The following is an 18,244-nucleotide window of genomic DNA, read 5'->3' as shown; positions in this document are numbered from 1 at the left end:
CCCTTCCATGGTCAGTGCAGGAGAACTGTTTACACAAGGAAATGAAACCCAGGAGTATGCATGCCCAATTTTATGTATTTTTAAAGGCACAACATGTTGAAAACAAACACGTCTTTTAACAGCTCCAGTTTGTGCTTGGGTGATTTTACTCTATAGGTGACTACAGAATCTTTCCCCCCCCTTTTTCCACATTTCCAATCCTACATCAGTAACCAGAGAGGAAACATTTCAATTGAAGTATTAGAACAGGGGAATCTAACTTTTAATTGTGAGGTCTGAATGGATGCTACTAAAAGTTTTGAAATGTAATTGGATGAGGGTCACCAGTTGCCCTTGTGTATTTCACTCCACCAATCTGGGAATAATTTGTATCAACTTTGAAATTGCCTGTAAAAGTTGTAAATGTTGATTTTCTAGAAGCTTTGACCAAATAATAGCAAGCAGGTTGAGAATTTTTTTATTTGCTTCATTCACTAATGATTTGAGGAATTTGGAGGGAAATTTTTCATTTTAAGTGACCTGTATATGCCAGCTTTCTTAAATATGTTTTAGGGTGAGGAAAAGAGAATTAAAGGTTTCATGTGAAAGATGATCACATCATTGTTCAAATATTCATGCGGCCCAAGGATGCGGAATTGCTAGTGAGTCTCCACAGAGCTTAAGATATGATATAGATATAGGGAACTAAAAGCCTAGGAGTTGCTCACCTACCAGGGAAACTGCAAGAAGTAAGGCTCTATAATTTGGAGACCGAAATTGTCTAGTAGAAAGGGGCAACCCTGTCATGGTAGCATAATATAGAATGTTGGGGGGTTTAGTTTATCCAAACAGATAATCTCAGTTATCTAAATGACTCAGCCCAAAGCAAATTACTTAATAATTATTTTTATACTTTCACCTTCTCAAAAGATAAGAGGATACAACAAAGGAAAATTTTATTTCAAATCTGATTCTTACTATAAGGAGAAACTGGTTGCAGGGATAGAAATTATGGAAACTTTGGGGAAAAGTGACTCCTTTCCCTTAAAATATGTAATAAAAGAAAGGAAATCCATTTTAGATCTGGAAAGAACAGATTTCATAAGATTCAAAGAAAGTTAGGTAAGGACCCTTAGTCTAATGTTCTCTGTGAGAAGGTTAGGAAGCTCACAAAAAAAGAAATCCAGGATCCAAAGAAACAGTTACAATGAGGAAAAAAAGTGATGTTGTATTCATAGGGAACTCTTCAATGAACTTAGACTTTAAGGAGCTAAGTATACTTCATCATGGCACATGCCTGTAATAAATGCTATTGAAGGAAGCTAAGTCTGGTAAATCACTTGAAGTATACTCTAAGGGTAAAGACAATCAGGTATCCACACTAAGGCTAATACCAATATAATAAATCTTTGGAAGCAGAACCCACCAAATTGCCTAAGAAAGAAAGAATTGATCCAGATCATAAAATATGTAGCAGATCAAAATTTCTATGTCAATCAGTATTGAGATCAGACCTAGAAGTGACTGCTCTACTCTCAACCTGGAGGAGATAGGAGCTCCTTTAATTTTGAGGGGAAAAAAAGCTATGTACAGAAGCTTGAAACAAAGCAAGGTGGCATTGGTATATGAAAACTAAAACATTACACTGTCCTGCAAGAATAATATGAAACTTCATAGCAGGAAAAACAAAATTCTTCCTTACATTTAAAACTATCTAGAAATGGAATGAATGACCTCTGGAGGTGTTAGAGTCCTCCTTCTATAGATTTTCAAGAAAAGTCTAGCATAATGACTTGTCAGATATGTTGTAGAGAAAATTATTTAGATATAGTTTGAACTAGAAGTCCTTTTCAACTTTAAGTTTCTGTGATTCTGAGACTGAATGATATAGTAAGGAAAGTTCTGAATTTAGAGGCAGAAGATATTGACATTAGGTATACAGCCATGAGACAGTCATTTTATTTATCAGAGGTTCAGTTTCTTTATTTAAAAATGAGTTTAAAATTTATACAGCCTTTTTCTCAGTGTTGTTGAAAGCAATCCATCAATAAGCATTTACTGGACATATAATATGTTTCTGAGATTTGTTCTAAGCCCAGGGGATACAAGTACAAAAAATGAATTGCTTCTCAAAGGAAACTTCCATTCAAATGAAAGAGACTACAAATATATAAGGATATACTGAATAAACATAAAGACAATAAATGCAAAGTGGTGAAATTCAAGGTAGTTTAGAAGGAGGAAAACTAGAAATTGATGTTCAGGAAAAAATTCATATAGAAGGTAATAATATTTGAGCTGCATCTTCAAGCAATGAGAAAGAAGATACATTCCAGACATAGAGCACAACCAAGGCAAAGGACTGGGGATCAGAGATGGACTGTCATGACTAAGAAAGAGAAAACAAGTTGGGCTGAATTGCAGACTGAGAGAAGTGACCAGTGAGGCTGGAAAGGTATATGGGGTCTAGAGGAGTTTGTGTATTTACCCTAGAAACAATAAGGAGACTCTGGAGTTGGTTGAGTAGGAGTAAGACAGTGTTTATAAACTGAGAGTTATTATAGTCATCTAAGGTAAGGACCTAAACTATGGCAATAACAGTGGAGAAAGTTCTATAAATATGAGCTACTACTGTCTTTACTACTAACATCCCACATGGCAGATACAACTGGAGAGTGAAAGCCAGATAGACAAAGTCATGAAGACTTCATTTTCCATTTAAAATTCATCGCCTCCTTTTCTCCTTCATTTCAGGAAACCCTAAAGAGTAGAAGGCTACAGTAGTCTTTAGAGAAGCAAATTATTTCTTTCCTTCACAAACTTCTATTAAGGTCTAGAAACCAGAAAATACAGGAAGTTTAAATAAGACACTTTCCCTGCCCTCATAGAGTCTGAAACATTCTGGAGGATAAAACACAAAAGCACATAATTATAATATGCATTACAAAATAAATGTATTTAAAAATTGTAAAATATTTGGGAAAGTTTCAGGGAGATAATATATGAGTCATATTATAATGCTTGGGTGCCCAACCTTTTAGATCTTCTGGGTTGCATCACCCAAAAAAAACTTGTCAAGGGCCACACGTAGAATTTAATATTTATTTATGACCACAATGTAACCCATATTACCAATGAGTATAATAGTTAAATGAAATAATGTAGCAGGAATGGGTTTTGAGGGCCACACAGAGACCACAGGTCAACTGCTCATCATAGACAGAAGATAGTGGGGGAAAAAAAGTTAAAACTGCTAAACTTATGTGATAGTGACCCTTAAATATCAAGCAAAGGAAATTGAATTTGACTCAGAAAACTAAGAAATTAGTAGATTTCAAAAAGTAAGATTCATTGTCATATCCAGGGAAGCTATTTAGGTGCGCAAGATATATGAAGAAAAGGAAGAATTTTATTAGGTCAGGGATAGTAGGTTAGCAACTACTTATTAAGTGCCTACTGTGTTCTGGTCCCCTGGGAAAGAATAGCAATCATAGACCTGTGTCCTTTTCTTGTAGTCGCCTCTGAATTCAACCTATCTGTCCATTCCAGATGCCTCACTTCTAGTATCTAACCTCCTCTCTCTGGTCACTATGGCATAACCTCAATTCAAAGAATGCTATCTGTCCTTAGTATTATCTCATGAAATTCTTCACTTTGCTCATGATGATTCCACTACCATCTTTTCTATGAAGACTTTTCTGATCTTTGTTGCCCTTTGCCACCCCTTTATCAACTACCTGACTTGAACTACTTTGCAGTTTTTCTGTATATATGTATATGTTCTCTTTCTTTTCATCCTGGATAGAATATAAACACTTCAAAAGAAGAGATTTTTTTTATTTGTATCACTAGCAATTAGCATATTATGTGGAACATTGTAGGATATTTAACTTTATACCTTTGAAAATTGCATGTTCTCTAGGTTTTGGAGATGCAGTACTGGGCAGTAGAGTCAAGAAGGTCAAAACACATGGAATACTTTTCTTCCTGTTTCTTTTTACTTACTGGGCATGAGGAAAGAGTACCTTGCCAGGAATTTAAGGTATTAGCCATTATAATCCATGACAAAAGAAATTGTGCAGTGAACATGTGCTGAGTGAACTGTGAATTTCTGAAAATGCAAGCAGGGGATTTTAGTGATGGGCACTAATAATACAAATGGAAAAGGGGAAAAGTGTGTGTAATATTTTATAAACCTCCTAACCAAAAACAGATCTGAGGCTCATAGGTCAAATCACTGGCTAAGACTGTGATACTACCACTCAATTACATAATGCAGTCCTCCTTTCTATTGGAAAGCTTATATTCATCCAGGGCCTTAATACTATTGCTTACTTCTTTAGCAACATGACATCAGTCTGCTTCTCCAAATAATTTTCTGTGGTCTTGGAGAATCCCCTGAGCTTTGCAGTTTAAGTAAAATACAGACCTCAAATGAAAGTTTTGTAAGGCTTAGGCAATTTGAGTTGATAGTTTCTTTTGTAGAATACAAACCCTTTTCTCTCCCTCCCCCAAAACATCAGAACCATTGCATTCTCAATTTAAAAAATCCAGGACCAGCAAGTTACTGAACATTGAACCTTACCTATCACTAACCCTGTTTTCTTACCAAATTTCTCATTAATTTCAAGTTAGGTGACCAGGGGATTTGTTGGAAGAGGATAGATTTTCCTAACTTATTCATAAATGAGTAAGTGATATTACTCATTATCTCTTCTTTTGCTCCAGTTTCTGAAAAAATTTTTTATTTGCCAAGGCCAACTGATTCTATTTGTACTCCTAATAACACTCCTTTCCATCTCTTCTGGGAGCTTTCCTCTTTGATAATTTATTGTCTTGCTTTTGTTCTTTGTCTCATTCACCTTCTCTCTGTCTCTTTCTTTCTTTTTCCCTTCCTGAATGAGGAAATGGAATTCTTCATTTTCTTCTTACCTATTTACTACTTCTTCCCCATTATTTATAAACCTAAGGAGGTCTCCAGGTCTTTTTCTTAACCACTCACAAATATACCTGTTTTCTTATCCCTAAGAAAATTCACTTGACCCTGTATTACCTGAACCTTTAATTCTATATTTCTTTTCTTTTTTACAGCCAAAAATAAAGTGGTTTCTATATTCATTGCTTCTGAGCCCTCATCTCCTATTCATCTGTCAGGCTCTTGCAATCTGGTTTTTGATGCTGCCATTCAACTGATATCCTTAATACTAAATATCACAATCTTTTCTCAATTCTTGTGTGATCTTTCTTTAACTTTTTATACTTTCAGCCACCTCCTAGATGTTCCTCCTAGATGCTCTCTTCAATCTTCCATAACTTTGCTTTTTCCTAATTTTCCTCCTACATGTTTGCTCAGGCTCCATTTCTAGCAAGTTAGTGTATTTTCCTAGACTCCAACTTTTTTTTCCTCTATACTTTCTTAGTGATAGCATCTATATATCTAGACTTAATCTTTCTTCAGAAGTTCAGTTTTGCACTAACAACTTCCTGCTCAACCTTGTTTTCTCCTGAGTTTGTGATAGCCAGAAGGTCCAGAACACCTCTTCATTCCCTCCTAATCCATCTCTCTTCTGAACTTCCTTGTGCGTCTTTAGGATATTACTGGCCTTCCAGTTACACTGGTTTGCAACTTTAGGGTTATCCTGGATTCTTCCCTCCCTCTTATTCTCAAATACAGTTGGTTAGCAAGGATTGTGAATTCTGTCTTCGGAATATTTTTGTGTCTGTACCCTTTACTATACTCACCTGAATGTCACCCTGGTGACATTTATAGCCTTTTACTTAAACTTTTATAATAGCTTCATAATTAGTCTTTGTGCTTTTAATCTTCCTGCTCCTATCCATCCTCCATACAGTCTCCAAAATCATTGTCCTCTAGCACAAATTCAATCATGTCAAGTCTTCTGTGTTTGACTATGAAGTTCTCCATAATCTGTATCCCTCCTATTTTTGCAGCTTTGTTTTTATATTAATACTCTTCAGGTACCCTTTGTTCAGTCAAACTAGTCTTTTATAGCAGCTACTCAAAATCAGGGTTTCAGCTCCCATTTCTTTATTTTCACAAAAGTTTTGTCCCTCATACCTGGAATGTTCTCTTTCATCTCTGCCTCTTAGAATCTTTAACATCTTTTGTAATACTGTCACTTATATAATATTTCAGTTTTTATTCAAATACTTTTATATATTATTTCAGCTATTACTACTAATTCAGTTATATTCAGCTATTAATATCTACGTTAAGGAGGCAAAAGTTCAGAGAGATTTAAAGATTTTCCCAAAGTCATAGAGGTAGTTAACATCAGATACCACCTCAATTTTTACTTTCCCTTTGAAGACTTTTCCCTCCCTCAAATGCTGGAGTATGCTGATTTAAATCAAACTGTATTTACTTATTTATAAGTAAGTTTGTTGTCTCCCCCTTCACCACCATCATAAAATATCTTTTCTTTGAGGATAGGTTCTAATTAATTTTTTCTTCTGTATCTTCACCTACCACAACTTGTATATTAAAATGATGACAGTGATGAAACCCACCTATCTTTTAAAGCCCAACTTAAATTCCTGATTCCATCCCCATCAATCAGTCAACAAGTATTTATTAAGCTCTTACCACATGCCATTTGGTGCAGTTAGGTGGCACAGTAGATAGAGTACCAGGTCTTCAATCAAGAAGATTCCTCTTCATGACTTCAAATCTGGCTTCAGACATTTATTAACTGGATGATTCTGAGCAAATCACTTACCTCAGTTTCCTCATCTGTAAAATGAACTGAAGAAGGAAATGGCAAGCAACTCCATATTTTTGTCAAGAAAACCTCAAATGAAGTCATGAAGAGTTAGATATGACTGAAAAATGTCAGAACAACATCACATGCCATTCAATGTAGTAAGTGCTTAGGATATAAAGAAAAAGGAGTCTCTGCTCTCATTCTAGTAGAGGAGACACCATGTAGAAATCATAAATCAGAATTTACATGAAAAAATACAGAATAGATGAGAGGTAGTCTTGGTGAAGATAACACTACGAACTAGATGGGTGGGAGGGCCAGTGTTTGTTCTGAGTCTTAAAGGAAGCCATGGATTTTCTTAATAGGAGGTTAGGAAAGAAATATTGGCATGATGAATAGCTTCTGCCAAAGCAAGGAGACAGGAAATTAAATGATATATGTGAGGAAGCTCATGTGACTGTGGAGTGAATCAGAGTATATAGAAGGTGGTAGGATATGAGAGAACCAGGAAAAGTGGAAGGGTTAAGTTGTAATGAAATTTAAAGACTAGAAAAAGGAATTAATATTTATGATCTGGGAAATAATGAGAGGCAGTGGGGTTTATTGAGCAGGTTTGTAACATAGTCAGACTTATATTTTAGGAAAATCACTTTGGCAGTCAAGGTGAAAGATGGATTCAAATAAGAAGACTTAAGGAAGACCATCTGAGATATGATGAGGGCCTGAGCTAAGAAATTTATCAATAAAGACCTCTTTTAGATCTCACAAAGCATCAGGGTTCTAGTGGATTTTTATAATATTATATACTATATTTATGTATGTTTATGTCATATAATTATGATAGATTTTAAATTTATCAAGGGCAGAAATCTATACTTGCAGATATAAGTCATAGATCATGGACAAAGATTTAGAGCTAGAAAGGACATTAGTATGTTCTTAATATCTGTTGTATAAATGAATAATAGTAATAATAGGTTACATTTATATGATACATAAGCATTAGAAAGCATTTTCCTTCGATCTACCTGTAAGCATTATTATCTGTATTTTACAGATATGAAAACTGAGGCCTAGAGAGACGTAAACCCAAGTTCACAGGACTAGTAAACATAGATTTGAATCTTGAATCCATATCTATTGACTCGTAAGTCCCATTGTTCTATTTGCTACATAGAACTGACTTCAAGTTAGAAAACTTGTATTAAGGAATTAATAGTCTAGACTCTGGGGATGATATAAAATTTAGGTAAGATGGCCTATTTCCCTTTTAAAATTAATACAGAATGTTCCAAGGAACATTAGAATAGGAAAACAATGTGATATTAGACTTCAAAGCCAGTCTTATTCTCAGATATAGCTGTGAATGAAAAATTTTTTCGTTGAATTTTCATTGAATTGCATTTATTTCATTTAAAATAAGTAACCTGGAGAAGTAGAGTCAAGATGAAGAACAGAGGCAGCAATCTAACTGAACTCTCTCAGCATTCCCCTCTAAACAACTTTAAAATGATACCTAAAGTAGAATTCAGTAATGATGGAACCGATAAAAGATCAGGGTAATATACTTTTCTAGCCTAAAACAGGATTGACAGGAGAGGATTGTGACATTGGAGTGGGAGCTGGACAGAGCACCTGCAGTGCCAGCATGCATGATGGGCCTTGGATGTGGCTACAACAGTGGCAACTTTCAGTTCAGAGCCAGATAGGGATTTAGATAACTGTTTAAAACAGATTACGGGGAATTTTTGCTGACACTGAATGCAAATGGCACTGATTAGAATTCTATTGCCTATAAGCAATTCTAGCTCATAGCTCCAGGGCAGAGAAAAATGTCTGTAACCTTAAGCAAACCCTGGTCATAGTTCCAAGTTGGTGAGGAGGACTAGCACTTGCAGCCACAAGAGAGCAAGGAACATGGTCACAGTTTTAGGAGTATTTGTGCTTGCAATTTCAAAGTAGCAGAGATCCTTGCTGGATTAACACCATAGAAGTGATCTTACCTCTTCCCAGATCATACCCTTTGGAAGTATTGAAACTAGAACTAGTTTTTCAGAGCTAATTCTGAAAACAATAGCATGGAAAAGCCTAAAGCTTTGAATAATGCCTCCTCAAATCCAGGTGAGCAGAGCCAACTTGAAGCTTGACCTAAAAAAAGGTGCTCTAGTGAAAGGGAAGATTAAGACATAAACTCAGAAGAAGACAGCAATGTGAAAGCAGTAAAGTCTTAAAGAAAAATGCTATTTGGACCCAAGCTCAATAAGAATTTTTGAAATTGTTAAAGGAAAAATAAGCATGGTACTGAAAAAAAATTGGGAAAGAAATGAATGTGATAGAAGAAAATTATTAAAAGAAAATTAAAAATTTGGTAAATTAGGTAAAGAAAAAATATCTTAGGGGGAAAAACCATCTTAAAAAGCAGAGTTGACCAATCTAGGAGTAGGAAGGAGAGACAGAAAAGGTCAGAGAAGAAAATAATTCTTTAAAAATTAGAATTGGACATTTAGAAGCTATGATTCAATGAGACATCAAGAAACAACAAAACAAAGTCAAGAGAATGAAAAAAATAGAAGAAACATGAATTTCCTGACCTGGAAAACAGATTGAGGAGAGATAATTTAAGAATTATTAGACCACATGAAATCCACAATCAAATAAAAAGATTAACCATCATAGTTCAAGAAATTTTTTAAGAAACCTGCCCTGATATCGTAGATCCAGAGGATAAAATAGAAATTGGAAGAACCTACCAATTATTTTTTTTAGGTTTTTTGCAAGGCAATGGGATTAAGTGGCTTGCCCAAGGCCACACAGCTAGGGAATTATTAAGTGTCTGAGGCTGGATTTGAACCTAGGTACTCCTGACTCCAGGGCCAGTGCTCTGTCCACTGCACCACCTAGCCTCCCCCAATCACTTCTTAAAAGAGATCCTGAAACGAAAACTCCCAGGAATATAATAGCCAAATTCCAGAGCTTAGCAGAACAATGAATGATTTATCCGTTAGATCTATGGAGAAGGGATGAGTTTATGACCAAAAAAGCTAAAGAACATTATAAAATGCAGAATGGATCATTTTGATTATGTTAAATTAGAAAGATTTTGCACAAATAAAACCATGCAACCAAGATTAAAAGGACTGTAGAAAGCTTGGAAACAATGTCCACCACTAGTGTTTCTGATAATGGACTCATATCTAAAATACATAGAGAGAACTGGGTCTCGTTTATAAGAATACAATCCATTCTCCAACTGATAAATGATCAAAGGCTATGAAAAAGTTTTTAGATGAAGACATTAAAGCTCTCTAGAATCATATGAAAAAGTGCTCTAAGTCATTATTAATTAAAGCAAATTAAAACAACTTTGAGATAACACCTCACACCTGTCAGATTAGTTAAAATGACAAAAAAGGGAAAATGATCTGTTGGAGAATATGTGGCAAAACTGGGACACTAATGCACTTTTGGTGGAGTTGTGAACTGATTCAACCATTCTGGAGAACATATTGGAACTTCACTCAAAGGGCAATAAACTGGTGCATGCCCTTTGATCCAGCAATATTGTTACTAGGTCTGTATTCCATCATGAAAAAGAGGAAAAGACCCACTTTTACAAAATATTTATAGCAGTTCTTTTTCTAATGGCAAAGAAAGAGAAATTGAGGGAATACCCATCAAATGGGGAATGACTGATCAAATTATAGTACATGAATGTGATGGAATAAAAATGGTATATGAATGTAATGGAAAGACTTGCAAGAACTAATGCTGAGTGAAATAAGCAGAACCAGGAGAACATTGTACACAGTAACAACAATGTGAGTTGATCGACTTTGAAGGATTCAACTCCTCTCAGAAGTTCAGTGATCAAGGACAATTCTAAAAGACTTGTAATGGCAACCTAACAATATAGATCTTTTTTTTTTAGCTTGACAACTATATTAAAAAACAAATGTTCCAGATCTCTGATAATAAAGGAGATGAATTTAAAAAGACTTGTGAAAGAAAATACATCCATATCCAGAGGAAAAAACTATGGTGTCTGAATGCAGTTCAAATCATACTATGTTCAATTTTTAATCTTATTTTATGGTTTTTTCTTTTTTCTCTTGGTTTTCCCTTTATTTCTGATTTTTCCTTCACAAAACTAATATGGGAATATGTAAAACATAATTTTTTATTTACAATATTTCTCAGAGTACTCAATATCATAGGGAAGTAGGATGGAAGGGAGAAAGGTAGAAAAATGGGGAACTCAAAAACTTATAAAAAAGATGAATGTTAAAAACTTTCCTTGGCATAGAGCCAAGATGGCGGCATGAAGGTGGCATTTCCTGGGAACTCCTTCCCCCACAAACTCCAAAAAACAAACAAGTGATGACTCTAGCCAAAATTTAAGGCGGCAGAACCCACAGAAAGACTGAGTGATACATTTTCCCAGTCCAAGATAACTTAAAAGTTCTGTGGGAAAGGTGTTGTTTCACCAGGACCAGGGCTTGGAAAAAAAAGCCATGGCTGATAGCCCAGCCCAGCCCAGAGATCACCAGGAACAGCTTGTAGGGGAGGAGAGAGAACTCTGCTACACCCGAATGAGTGTGGAATGAGGAGCACCAGTAGCAGAACTTGCAGCAAGAATCTGGAGAAAGCAGCCTGCAACCCTAGAGATGGTAAGGGAAGTTTGCAGAGATTTCTCTGGTCTCCCTGGGGTAGGACTCTGCTGTAAGCCTACACTCCTATCCAAGTTGCAGTTTGGGCTTCCATACTAAGTAACCAAGCTGGATCCTTCCTTATAACCTCAGGGCAGAGGAAAGTATGGGGGACATCTACATATCAAAGCACAGGCAAGAGAGCATAAGACCTTGAGGAATAAAGGTCCCAGTGGGTGCCCCCCCCCAAAAAAACCCAAACCTTGGAAGTGCTGTAAATTAGTCTTGGGCTGAGGAAATGAGCAAACTACAGAAAAAGAAGAATCTGACCATAGAGAATTATTTTAGTCTCATGGAAGATCAAAATACATACTCAGATGATGACAAAATTAAAGCTTCTGTATCCAAAACCTCCAAGAGAAATAGAAAATGGGCTCAGACTATGGATGAGTTCAAAAAGACTTGGAAAAGCAATTAAGCAAGGTAGATGAAAAATTGAGATGAGAAATGAGAGCAATGTAGATAAATCATGAAAACCAATTCAAAAGCTTGGTGAAAGATATACAAAAAAAATACTGAAGAAAATAATATGTTAAAAACCAGTTTAGGCCTAATGGAAAAAACAAAACAAAAAGCAAATGAGGAGAGAAGAATGCCTTAAAAAGCAGAATTGGCCAGCTGGAAAAGGAGATAAAAGAGCTCTCTGAAGAAAATAGCTCCTTTAAATGCAGAATGGAACTAAAGGAAGCTGATGACTTTGCAAGAAATCAGAAAGAAATAAAACTCTTCCAAAAAAGCCAAAACTTAGAAGAAAATGTGAAATATCTCATTGGAAAAACAACCAACCTCAAAAACAGATCAAGAAGAAATAATTTAGAAATTATTGGCCTATCTGAAAGCCATGACCAGGAGAAGAACCTAGACTTCATTTTTCAAGAAATAATAGATCAAAATTTCCCTGAGATCCTAGAAACAGAGGGTAAAATAGAAATTGAGGGGATTCACTAATCACCTCCTGAAAGAGATCCCAAAAGAAAATCTTCCAGGAATATTATAACCAAATTCCAAAACTCCCAAATCAAAGAGAAAATTCTAAAAGCTGCCAGAAACAAACAATTCAATTACCAAGGCTCCATAGTCAGGATTACACAGGATCTGGCAGCATCTACATTAAGGGCTCATAGGGATTGGAATATGATATTCTGGAAGGCAAAAGATCTTGGTTTACAACCAAGAATCAACTACCCAGAAAAACTGAACATCCTCTTTCAGGGGAAAAAAATAAATTTCAAACTTTCCTATTGAAACAACTGGAGCTGAACAGAAAGTTTGATCTCTAAATACAGGACTCTGGTGAACCATAGAGGGAGTGGAAGAGAGGGACTAACTATGAGGAACTTAATGATATTGAACTGTTCGCATTCCTGCATGGGAAGAAGATATTGATAACTCATGAACTTTCTCATTTATAAGAGCTGTTAGAAGGAGCATATATAGACAGGACATAGGAAGGAGCAGAATATGATTGTATAATATAGTAAAAAGATGGAGTCAATTAATGATAAAGGAAAGTACTGGGAGGAAGGAAAAGGAGATGAAGAAGCAGCTAAGAAATTTCACATAAGAGTCAAGAAAAAGTTTTTTCAATGGAGTGGAAAGGGGGAAGGCAATGGGGAATGAGTGAGCCTTCATTCTCATCAGAAATCGCTCAGAGAGGAAATAACATACACATTTAATAAGGTGAGAAAATCTATCTTATCCTAGAAAAAAATAAGAAGGGACGGGATAAGGGGCAATGGGGAGAGGGAAGGGAAAATAGGTGATAGAAGAGAGGGAAGATCAAGGGAGAGGGTACTGAGATTCAACACACTTTTGGACAAGGCCAGGATGAAAGGAGGGAGAATAGAATAAATGAGAGTGGGTACAGCTAGTACTAACAAATGTGGGGAAAATATTGAAGCAACTTCTCTGGTGGACTTATGATAAAGAAAACAACTCATCCCAGAGACAGTCATTCAAATCTGAACACAGACTGAAGTGCATTTTTTTTCTCTCTCTCTATTATTGAGGTTTCTTATCTTCTTGGGGGGGGTGTTATATTTACTCTTATGTTTACTCATATAACACATTCAATTTTCATCAATGTATAGCATGGAAACAATGCAGAGGCTATCAGACAGTCTTCTGGGGGGGAGGGAAGAGGGGGAAATTGTAAAATTCAAAACCTTACAAAAATGATAAGCACATATTAATATTGTATATAATTGGAAAACAAAATGTTGAAAGGCAAAAAACCTTTCTTTGCATATAATCAGAAAAAAATAACATTAAAAAAGAATAACCTACTCAGCAATTGCTTTTAGGTTCCTTCCAGCTCCTGGACCCTATAAAATATGTTAGCATCCTGTGGTCCATACCAAAACTCCAAATATCAAAGAGACAGAAGCCTTGGCAGAGGAGCTTTTAGCTTCAGGGAGCATGAATCAGGATCAGGGAAGTGTAATTTTTCTCACCTCTAGACTCCAGAATTAAACCAGGACCTTTCAGATAAGGGATACCTCAGAGCTAAGCCAGTTTACCCTAAAATTATTCTCCTGTAACTCATGTAGCCCCAGGCCTCCCTTGCTCTAGTATAAGGTCTAGGGCAGATGAAGACCTATTCTGAAGTTGGGTAGAGGAACCAGGATTTCATATCTAAATGACATTGGCTTTGGATCAAATTAGGTGTTTCAAGTTAGCAGCTTTCAAAAACTTTGAGGTAACTGATGTCCTTCCCTTCGGTGGAGCTACATAGATGCCAGCTGGAAAAAACTCATGACCTTTTGCTCCTAAAGGCTTCTCCATTTCTCTGCCAGTTTCCTGTTTTCCCAGCTTGGATAGACATAATGTTGTGTGATGCTGAACAGCTTTAAGGGAGAAGGCATGATTATTCTACTTCCTTGCTTTAGGATACTAGCCCAAGGGGTGGCAGTGTAGGAAGAAAAATAATTCTAATTTGTGCATAGATGTATTTTGTATTTTTTACAATTTAAGTAGAATAAAAGACTAAAAGCAGGAAGGGTTTCTGAGGTTTACTAATCTAGTGCAGAGGTTCTCAAAGCATGCTGTGGGGCCAACTGAGGACCCTGAGACCTTTTCAGGGATTCTCTGAGATCAAAACTGTTTTCACAATAATAAGATGTTTTGATTTCTAACATGGTAAATATAGATAGAAACACCGGACACAAACAAATATCTTTTGAGTCCACACTAGTTTTTAAGAGTATAAAAGGGTCCTAAGACCAAGATGATTGAGAATTTCTGGTCTAGTGAATAGAGCTAATATTGGAAGTGTTGTTCTTGTTTAGTCTTTTTTTCAGTCATTTCCAATACTTTTTGATCCCTTTTTGGAATTTTCTTGGCAGTGTTTTGTCATTTCCTTCTCCAGCTCATTTTACAGATCAGCAACTGAGGTAAGCATGGTTATACATGTATATTATTTCAATATTTCAAGGATTTTTCATTCATCAATATTGGGTATTTCTCCACTGATGTGCTGAATATAATATTCCATCTCCTGCCTCCATCCTTTGCATAAGCTGTCTCTAATTCTTGGAATGTAGTTCTTCCTCTCTTTAGCCTCAGAACTTTAACCTGTACAAAAATTTTCTTCATAATAATCATGTAAAGCAGGTAATGCACATATATTCCTATTGTTTTTCTGATGAGTACTCAGAGAGGTAAAATTACTTGTCCAGGTCACATATGTTGTAAGTATTTGAGGCAGGATTTCAAAATAGGTGCTCTGACTCTCAATTTTCATTATATAATCAGGTTGCCTTTCACAGTATGAATTAGAAAGATTTGCCTAGATTCTTATTGTTGACAAAAATTATCATGAAACTCCATGCAAGTAGATTATACCAGATCTGCTGAAAGTAAATATCCAGGTCCCTTATTTTGCCTGAGCCAAATTCAGAGGTCACCTAATCCAACATGAAATAAGAATTTCCTTTGCAACATCGCTATTAAGTGATAATTTACCCTCTGTCAGAATACTTTTACTGATGGAGGACTCATCTTTTGAACCAGCCCATTCCATTATTAAACAACTTTAATTGTTAGGAAGTTTATTTCAACATCAGCCCCACCCCTTCTCCTCTTCCCTATTACTGTTGAGATACCTCTATCCTCCCAATTACCCAGGCTCACAGTCTCAGCATCATCCTTGACCCTTCTTTCATACTCATTCCACATAACAAGTCTGTTCCCATGTTTTGTGTTTCTACCTTCACAGAATCTCATGTGTGTCTCCTTCTGCCAATATACATATGATCTCTCTCCTAGTTCAGTCCTTTATTCCCCTCATACCTGGATTCTGGTGATAACTGGTTTATCTTCCTTGTGATAGGAAATCTTTTTACTCTAATCCATCCTCTACTCAATTGTGAAAGGGATTGTCCTTAAGCACAGATATGACCGTGTTACCCACACCATCCCCTTCCTAAATGAATAATTCTAAGAGCTCCTTATTCCCTCTTGGATCAAATATGAAATGCTCTGTTATAAGTCCTCCTCTTCCTATTTTTCCCAGGACTTTTACTCTTTATTCCCCTCCATATACCTTATTTTTATAAGCCATTGATATTAATTTTTTTACAATTATATAGAGATAATTTTCAAAATTCATTTTTGTATTTTCTCTATCTCCCTCTTCCTTCTCCCCTCCCCATCAGACCAAGCAATCTGATAGTTGTTATACAACATGTACAATTAGGTAAAACATATTCCCATATTAGTCCTGCTGTGAAAGAAGAATCATAACAAGAGGGGAAAAAATCAGAAAAAAAAAACAAAAAAGCAAATAGAAAAGTGAAAATAGTATTCCATGCACTTTAAAATCCAGCAGCACTTGCCTTTTCATTACTTGAACACATTTTTCCTTCTGCTAACTTTGCGCTTTGTTTTTGGCTATCTCCTGTGCCTCAATACCTTTCCACCAATCCTTTATTTCCTGATTTTTTAGACTTCCTACGAGACACATCCTCTATAGAAGACTTTTTCTGATTTCCCCTCTCTCTCCTCAGCTCCCCTTGCTAGTACCTTTCTTCTGAGATTACCACTCTATCTACTCTGTATATATTTTGCATATTTAGAGATGTTTGCATCTTAATGCCTCTTCAATTAGAATGTGAGCTCCTTGAGGTCAAGAAGCATGTTCTTGGATTTCTTTATATATTTTCATTAATTAGTACCATGCCTAGCACAGGGTCAATACTTAATAAATTCTTGTTGGCTGACTTACTTATATTGAGTCAAAATCTATAAATTTTATCCATTTTTTAGTTCTTTATTACAATCTTTTAAATACTTGAAGTCAGTGATTGTGCCTTTTCTTTTTCAGACTAGACATTCTTAATTTCTTAACCAACTCTTTTCATATGTAATGTTTGAATACCTCTCATTGTCCTGGTTTTCCTATGAACCTCTTGCATTTTGCCACATTTAACTGACACCTAGAATAAAATACAGTACTCCCAATGTGTTGTGACACAGGGACCACCCCTTCCCTTATTCAAGACATAGCACTTCTCTTAAGGCAGTATAAGGTATGTTTAGCTTTTTCAGCTGCTGAGTTTTATTATTGTTCATTTCGGGTTGCCAGTCAGTTCGGCTAATTTCTGTTGACTTTCAATATGTAATATTGCCTATTTTTCTGATGCAGAGCATCAGTTTTATCCATGCAAGAAAGCAAGAAGGGAGATTAGAAAGTTCTTGCTGTAAGTGTAAAACTGACAATATACAAAATATGACATATGGAATACTTCATTGGTTTTATGCCTATAAATGAAAGAGTCATTTGTAGAGAACATTATGGGAGACTTTACTCCTGGGAACATGTAAGGACAGCATTTGATTCATAACCTGTCTCATAGGATGACCTAAGGAAGTTGGATGGAAATAATTCCTGTCTTTTATATACTTAAAATTATAGTGTTATTGATTGAATGAATGAAATCTCTGCTTCTGTCAGTCCCAGTTGCTGCCAAGAGCCTCAGATCTGAATGTTCCAATTCTAGCACCTTTAAACTGTTCAGAAGGGTTTCATCATTATGGGCAAACTCATCAGAGCAGAGAAAACAATCTCAAGTTATTAGCCAAAGCCTACATCTTGGTTAACTACATTCAGTATTGCTACAATTACAAAATGTTTTAATATAAATTTTTAAATGCTTGTATTATTAAAAACCATCTGTATCCAACTGGGATTTCTTTTATAAAGTATCTTATTAATTACTTTTGACCTATATGTTCCAATCTCCCTTTCTCTTTGGTGACTTACTAATTAATACTTTTATTTTGATAATTATGTTGAAGCCAATAAGAAGTTAAAATAGTTGTCCTAGCTCACCTCTTTATATTTGATTGCAAATGGATGCTACCTAAGAAATAATTTTTATTATTTATTATAGAAGTAAACTGAGACTCTAGGAAATCTGCTTGGTAATGAATCAGGTCCATTCCCAGTAGAAGTTTCTGATAAAACAGTAGTTGAATTGGGTAGAGAGATGAAGTTAGTCCTCAAGTAGTGCTAATTGTCATTTGTTATATCAGATTTATTTCTTTCCACACATGCAAATGTGTCCCTTAGTCTCAGTCAGGGGTAGGAATCATATTTCATTTGTTCAGCAAGAATTTATTGAACACCCACTATGTGCATAGCACTGTAGGCCCTGAGTAAGATTTAAAGTTAAATGAGACTGTCTTAGGGTAAAAACATCACTGCAATGATGCAACAATCAGGGACAATTTTAGGGTATCTGCAATGGAGAATAGCATCTGTATCCAAAGAGAGAATTGTGGAGTTTAAACAAAGACCAAAGACTATTACCTTTAATTTTTTTTAAAAAAGGT

The 18,244-nt window shown here is 35.7% G+C and overlaps 1 protein-coding gene across 3 annotated transcripts in view; it reads left to right on the top strand.

Moving 5' to 3' along the window:
* The window catches only part of LOC141495598 (lipase maturation factor 1-like), a 702,841-nt gene that overhangs the window by 412,135 nt on the left and 272,462 nt on the right, over window positions 1-18,244 (top strand). The window lies entirely within an intron of this gene.

Source organism: Macrotis lagotis, chromosome 8 (genome assembly GCF_037893015.1).
Source record: "Macrotis lagotis isolate mMagLag1 chromosome 8, bilby.v1.9.chrom.fasta, whole genome shotgun sequence".
NCBI classification, from domain to species: Eukaryota; Metazoa; Chordata; class Mammalia; order Peramelemorphia; family Peramelidae; genus Macrotis; species Macrotis lagotis.
This window is presented reverse-complemented; position numbering and strand designations above follow the sequence as displayed.